Here is a 6,000-nt window from a genome sequence, read left to right as displayed (position 1 = left end):
GATAATGAGCTAAGTAAACTGTAATTCAAACTCCACGACTGCATTGTCTATTGCAATCCATGTTAAAGATCACTAACTAAAACAACATGATTAACTGTGTTGACCCCTCCACAAAATTTAAGGAAGTAGGAGTAACTACAGAAATTTGAGTTAAGTAGATCTTGTTTGAAACATATTCTATAGCAGGGTTTATTCTTTGAAGGGTTCTGTATTGTGACAATAAAGCTGTAATAGTTAATTTACAGCATGTATATAAAAGGTACAGTTAAATTTCCTAACTTGTTTGAGACGGTATCTCAGTTTAAAGGCTGGACACAATTAGATGCCTTATAATTCCTATTATCAGCACTAATGCACAATGCATCTCTCTCAGTACTGGTTAGATAATTGCACTGCCATAATAGTTGGATAGAATGCTTCTCATTCCCCATTTTGATAGATGAATATTTTGGGAACATCTTTCCTACAAGAGAGAATCACTACATACCATCTCCTATAAAACAGATGTTCAGTTAAGGAAATTGGATACTTTGACATTACCATGGGAATGATTCATGATATTTCAGTAGGATTTCTCCAGGGTGTTTTAAAAAGTGACCTGGCGTTCAGACTAATATCAAAAAGTGTTTGTATTAGGGGAAGTGTTAACCTTTTTGTTTAAATGCAGAAAGTCGATTTTTATAAGTTATAGTCTGCGTATTTGGAAGAGACATTTTTAAATGTCATGTAAAAGTATATGAATTTATTTAATAATATCTTTACACTAATTAGAAGATATAAAGCAAAATATGATCCATGAAAAATGTATATGGGAAATATTTATATTGGTTGTTAAAGCAATGTACAAAATTAAACTCACTGGGCCAAATTCATCCTTGATGTAACCATTCAAGTTAATGGATACATTTGATCCATAGTGTTTCATGTACAAATCAAACCATTTCAGCTGCAGATTTTTAAAATGTGTGTGTTTAAGAGTTTAATTTACAACTTTTGTTGGTGATGCAAACCTTGAAGACAGCAATTTTTCTCCATTGTGATGAATAATTCTATTATGAAGGTCTTACATTTGTTTTGAATTATGTGCTTTGCTTGTGACAAACTATGAACCCTATGTGAGATTTTTCTTTCAAAAAACCTCATATGTAGAAATGTATGAGAACATGATGAGGTAAACTAGTTAAGAAACTACTATATCTGTTGGCACATTACAGCAATTTGTGAATATTAACCAACTGTTTGGTAAAACGTAAATGAGCCTTTTAAATTTTGTAATATACTTTATATTGAATCTCTTGGAATGTGCATGCTGAAAGATCCCAATTTTAAACAGATGCCATTTTTCAAAGAAGGAAATTATATGCCTTGAATGACCCATATTTTAATTTTCTTCCATTAACCACATTTCATTGATAACTCACAAGTAACAGAGTCATCCAAGGGAATTATGTTTAGATCAAGATGCCAAGCACTTGAATTTTGAAATTGAAACTTCATTTCTACATTTCCCATCAAAATGCAACATTTGATCACACCTTTTCCCTACAGAATTCCAGGTTTTTTAAAAATACATATTATATAAAAAACTCATTAAAATATTTAGACAAATTATAAATATTATCTTTTGATGAGCAACCACCAAGGACTACATCCTATGTTTATGAAAAAAAAACACAACAAACAATTATTGGTCTTTTCTGCTCTCTTGAGAAGGCAGGAGAACTAATGACTCCATGAAGTCTACTGGGAACCTTATTATGACAGTTTAATTTTCCTTGGAGGGGCTCGTATATCATAGTGATGGGTAGCAGTACAAACCCTAAGATAGATAAATCTTCTCAGGAGAGGTCAGGCATATATTATTCTCCATGATACAGGATAGGAAAGTCGATCAAATACAAAACTCTGAACTTTTCCTACAAGTGCAGATACAGTCCCCAGGCATTTTACTAAGTTAACCATAAATGTCTATCAGGAAGAGAATCACCTGTCTGTTGTTTTCAAAACATGCATGTAGATCCATATTTTTGTAGATCACAAAACACAGTGGTATGCAAGGCGAGGTGTACTTCATAGCACAACATTTTCTAACCTATTCAACTAAAAATTGCTATCAAAACATTTTAAAAAACCCTGATACAGGATTTCCAAATAGCAGCCTTGATTGCCTCCTGGAACACACTTTTTAACTGGATTCTAAATCTGTCATTGGGAAGAGATGTAAACGCATAATCCTGCCCATCTTGAAGTCCTCTGAGACAAATGGTAACAGGAAGAGAATGTAAGCCTAGTGGCGTTTTTCTGGCAGAGAAGCTGCAGAGGAACCAGTGAGACAGCAGGAATTGTCTGGGTCTTTCAGGTTGGGAAATATCGTTACATTGGTGCCAGGAGGATAAGAGAGCCTCTTATGGACAGAAGTTGTAAAGGCAATGGGAGCCATTTCTGGCTGAGTGGAATGGAGGCAGCGCTAGGGATATAGAGGCTGATGAAACACCTTCTTCCCTCCTCTCAACATGCAAAGATTAATCTCTTAACTTCTGATAACAGTGTAGTGGAGCTTTCCCCCCCCCCTCCCCGTCCTCCTCATTCATGACTTGAAAACAGACAATAATTTGAATTGCTCTAGAGTTTTATAACTGTTCTGTAGTTAAGGACAGAAACAATTGGGCATATGAAAAACATAGTTCCTGGCGTTTACTTATGATAAATATTGCCCACTACATCTCAACAGCAATAACTCACATTTTACCTGTTTTTTTTTTTTAAAAAGGGACTTAAGCCCAATAGCAAAAGAAGAACGAACAAATTGGTGTTTAAGTGCTTTGTGGGATGAATACATTATGAGACCACAAGTCAAATTCAGAGCTGGTGTAAACAAGTGAAACTATTGACTGACTATACCAACTTATTCCAGTTCTAAATTTTTCCATTAGAGTCTCAGGCGAGAGAGTATGGGTTTGAGTTCTGTATAGTGGGAGAGGAAATAGAGGACAAATTTTGCTCTTGGATGTGAGCACATAACTCCTGTTTATTTTAGTCAGAGATGTGTGCAACCCAGATAGAATTTAGATATAAGGGAATAAATGTCCAGTGAAAGAGATACTTATATATTCTATATATGAAAATTATGCTGTTTTCTTACAGATAGGTATATTGTTAGAAAGCATCAAATGAAGGAACTGTTTAGGTTAGGGATGGACAAATTACGTTCCGCAGGCCAGATCTGACCCACCATCCATTTTAATCTGGCCCTCGAGCTCCTGCTGGGGAGTAGGGTCTGGGGCTTGCCTAGCTTCGGCACTCAAGCTGGGAAGCAGGATCGGGCCACCCCACAGAGCTGCTTGAAGCAGTGGCATGGGTCCCCTATGGCTTCTACGCATAGGGGCAGCCGGGGGCTCTGCTGTGCATGCCGTCCCTGCCCCAAGTGCTGCCCCTGCAGCTCCCATTGGCCAGAAACCACAGCCAATGGAAGCTGCAGGGCGGTGCCTGCAGATGGGGCAGCATGCAGAGCCACCTGGCCGCACAGGAGCTGGAGAGGGAACATATCGCTGCTTCTGGGAGCCACTTGAGGTAAGCGTCACCCAGAGCGCACACCCCTGAGCCCCTCCCCACATCCCACTCCCCTGCCCCAGCCCTGATCCCCCTCCAATCCGCTCAGTCCCAGCGCAGAGCACCCTCCTACACCCCAAACTCCTCATCCCCAATCCCACCCCAGAGCCTGCACCCTGAATTCCTTATTTCTGGCCCCACCCCAGAGCCCTCACCCCCTCCCGCACCCCAACCCCAATTTTGTGAGCGTTCATGACCTGCCATACAATTCCTATTCCCAGATGTGGCCCTCAGGCCAAAAAGTTTGCCCACCTCTGGTTTAGGTAGTCACTATTACAGAATAATCCCCCTAGGCTTATAGTTATCCTTATTCAAATATTTTAATCTTAAAGACAGCATGAAACAATTCCTTCATTTGACTCACTAGGAAATGGTTTAAAGTTTTAAAGAAGTTTGGTGACTCTGAACCAATTGTTCAGATACAGTAGGGCATGTATTTTGATTTTTCTTCTTATTCTTAATAGCACCCCAGTACTGACATGGAGACAAGCATTGTCGGAGCAATGAATGGGATCACGACAGTCCTGCAGCAGCTTGTCATGACAGAAGTTAAAGTGGATATTTGGGACGTGGGATAGGTTCAGGGAGAGGAGACAGGTAACTTAGTTTTGGCTTCTCTGATTCTCAAACCACTTTCTCAGTCTCTTGGGTAAATATGTAATCAGACAGTTTTGCCAAAAGCATAATTAAGGGGAGAAAACATGTGCAGAACCAGGGTTTATTATGGAAGTGATGACATGCTCCAATGATGATGTAATCATTACATTTCTCTGCAACTATCAAATTTGCAGACAGTCTTCTCCCAGGGCTGAAAACATTTCAAAAACATTCTTGTAACATAAAACATCAGACAATATAATATTACAGCCTACCCATACTATATATTTGCTGAGCAGCTCATGTGTATGTGCAGTAGCACTCAGAGACAGTGGCAGATATATAGCTTGATCTGTGAGAACCCTTCATCTATTGCTTCATATGTAAAGGTTTCGAATATTCTTTTCTATTTACCAAACCACAGACTACAATGAAGAAAGTGATTTTGGAAGGCAGAATTGTTCTCCAGCAGGAATTTTAGGATTCTTTTCAGATTCATTATGAAGAAACTGTTAAGTTAATGTATTCTGCCTTTGACACTTACCCCATTCTGGGACCTTCAGTTCCCTTCTATACAGTATAGATTTCCTAGATGGTCTCAGGATTTTTTTTTAAATCCTAAAACCAAGGCCATGTAGATTATAAGGCCTACTTTATCTTAAGTGTGTGACAAGGCCCTTCTCTGTGGCAGAGCTGCTCCATAGTGTATGGCAGACTGGGAATTATACAACAAAAATAATGCCCCATTCACCCCCCCGCTCCCTGCCCTCTGACTGCCCCGACCCCTATCCACACCCCGGCCCCTGACCACCCCCCCAAACTCCCCTGCCCTCTATCCACCCCTCCCCCCCGCCGCTCTCTGCCCCCCTACTGTGCTGCCTGGAGCACCGGTGGCTGGCAGCGTGGCTGCACCAGGACAGGCAGCCGCGCAGCACAGTGCACCGGGTCAGGCCGGGCTCTGCAGCCACGCCGCCCAGAGCATTGCACCGGCAGCGCGGCGAGGTAAGGCTGCGGGGGAAGGGCCGGGGGCTAGTCTTCCGGGCCAGGAGCTCAGGGGCCAGGGAGGACGGTCCCGCGAGCTGGATGTGGCCCGTGGGCCGTAGTTTGTCCACTCTGGTATAGCCTGTCAAGCTCTTTTAAAAACCAGCTAACCATGGGATTAGCAAACACTGAGCAGCCCTCCTGGGTTGGGTGGAAGGCCGAGATGGCGGCTAAGTGCACCCTTATTGATGACATTCTGCAGTCCAGAATGAGCAGTACTGAGGCGAGTATCAAGGACGAAAGGCACTGCGTCGACCAAATTGAAAATCTCTTCCACTTGGCAAGGTAGGTAGCTCTCGTAGAGGATTTTCTGCTGCCAAGAAGGACCTGTCTAACCCGGTCTGAACAGGAAAGTTTCATTGGGTTCAACCGTGGAGCTTCCATGCTGTGAGGTGAAGTGACTTGAACCACCTCCCCAATGGAGGAAGAGCCCACCCGCTCTGAAGCCTAGCTGTAATTTTGGAAGGAGCAGAACTGCTGGCACTTCCTTTTGTGTCACGCGGTGACTAGGTCTATCTAGGGAAGGCTCCACTTCTGGAAGATTAAGTTCATGACATCTGGGCAAAGGGACCACTTGTGGCTGTGAAACGACCTGCTGAGGTGGTCTGCCAGCTCGTTCTGTACCCCGGGGAGGTACGACTCTTGCAGGTGTATTGAATGTTCTACACAGAAGTCCCACAGCATGAGGGCTGCCTGGCACAGGGGAGAGGAGCGTGCACCCCCGTTTGTTGATATAGAACACTGCTGTTGCGT

This window comes from Lepidochelys kempii, chromosome 7 (assembly GCF_965140285.1).
Source record: "Lepidochelys kempii isolate rLepKem1 chromosome 7, rLepKem1.hap1, whole genome shotgun sequence".
Lineage (NCBI taxonomy): Eukaryota > Metazoa > Chordata > Testudines > Cheloniidae > Lepidochelys > Lepidochelys kempii.
The sequence above is the reverse complement of the archived record's forward strand: the minus strand, read 5'-3'. Positions refer to the sequence as shown.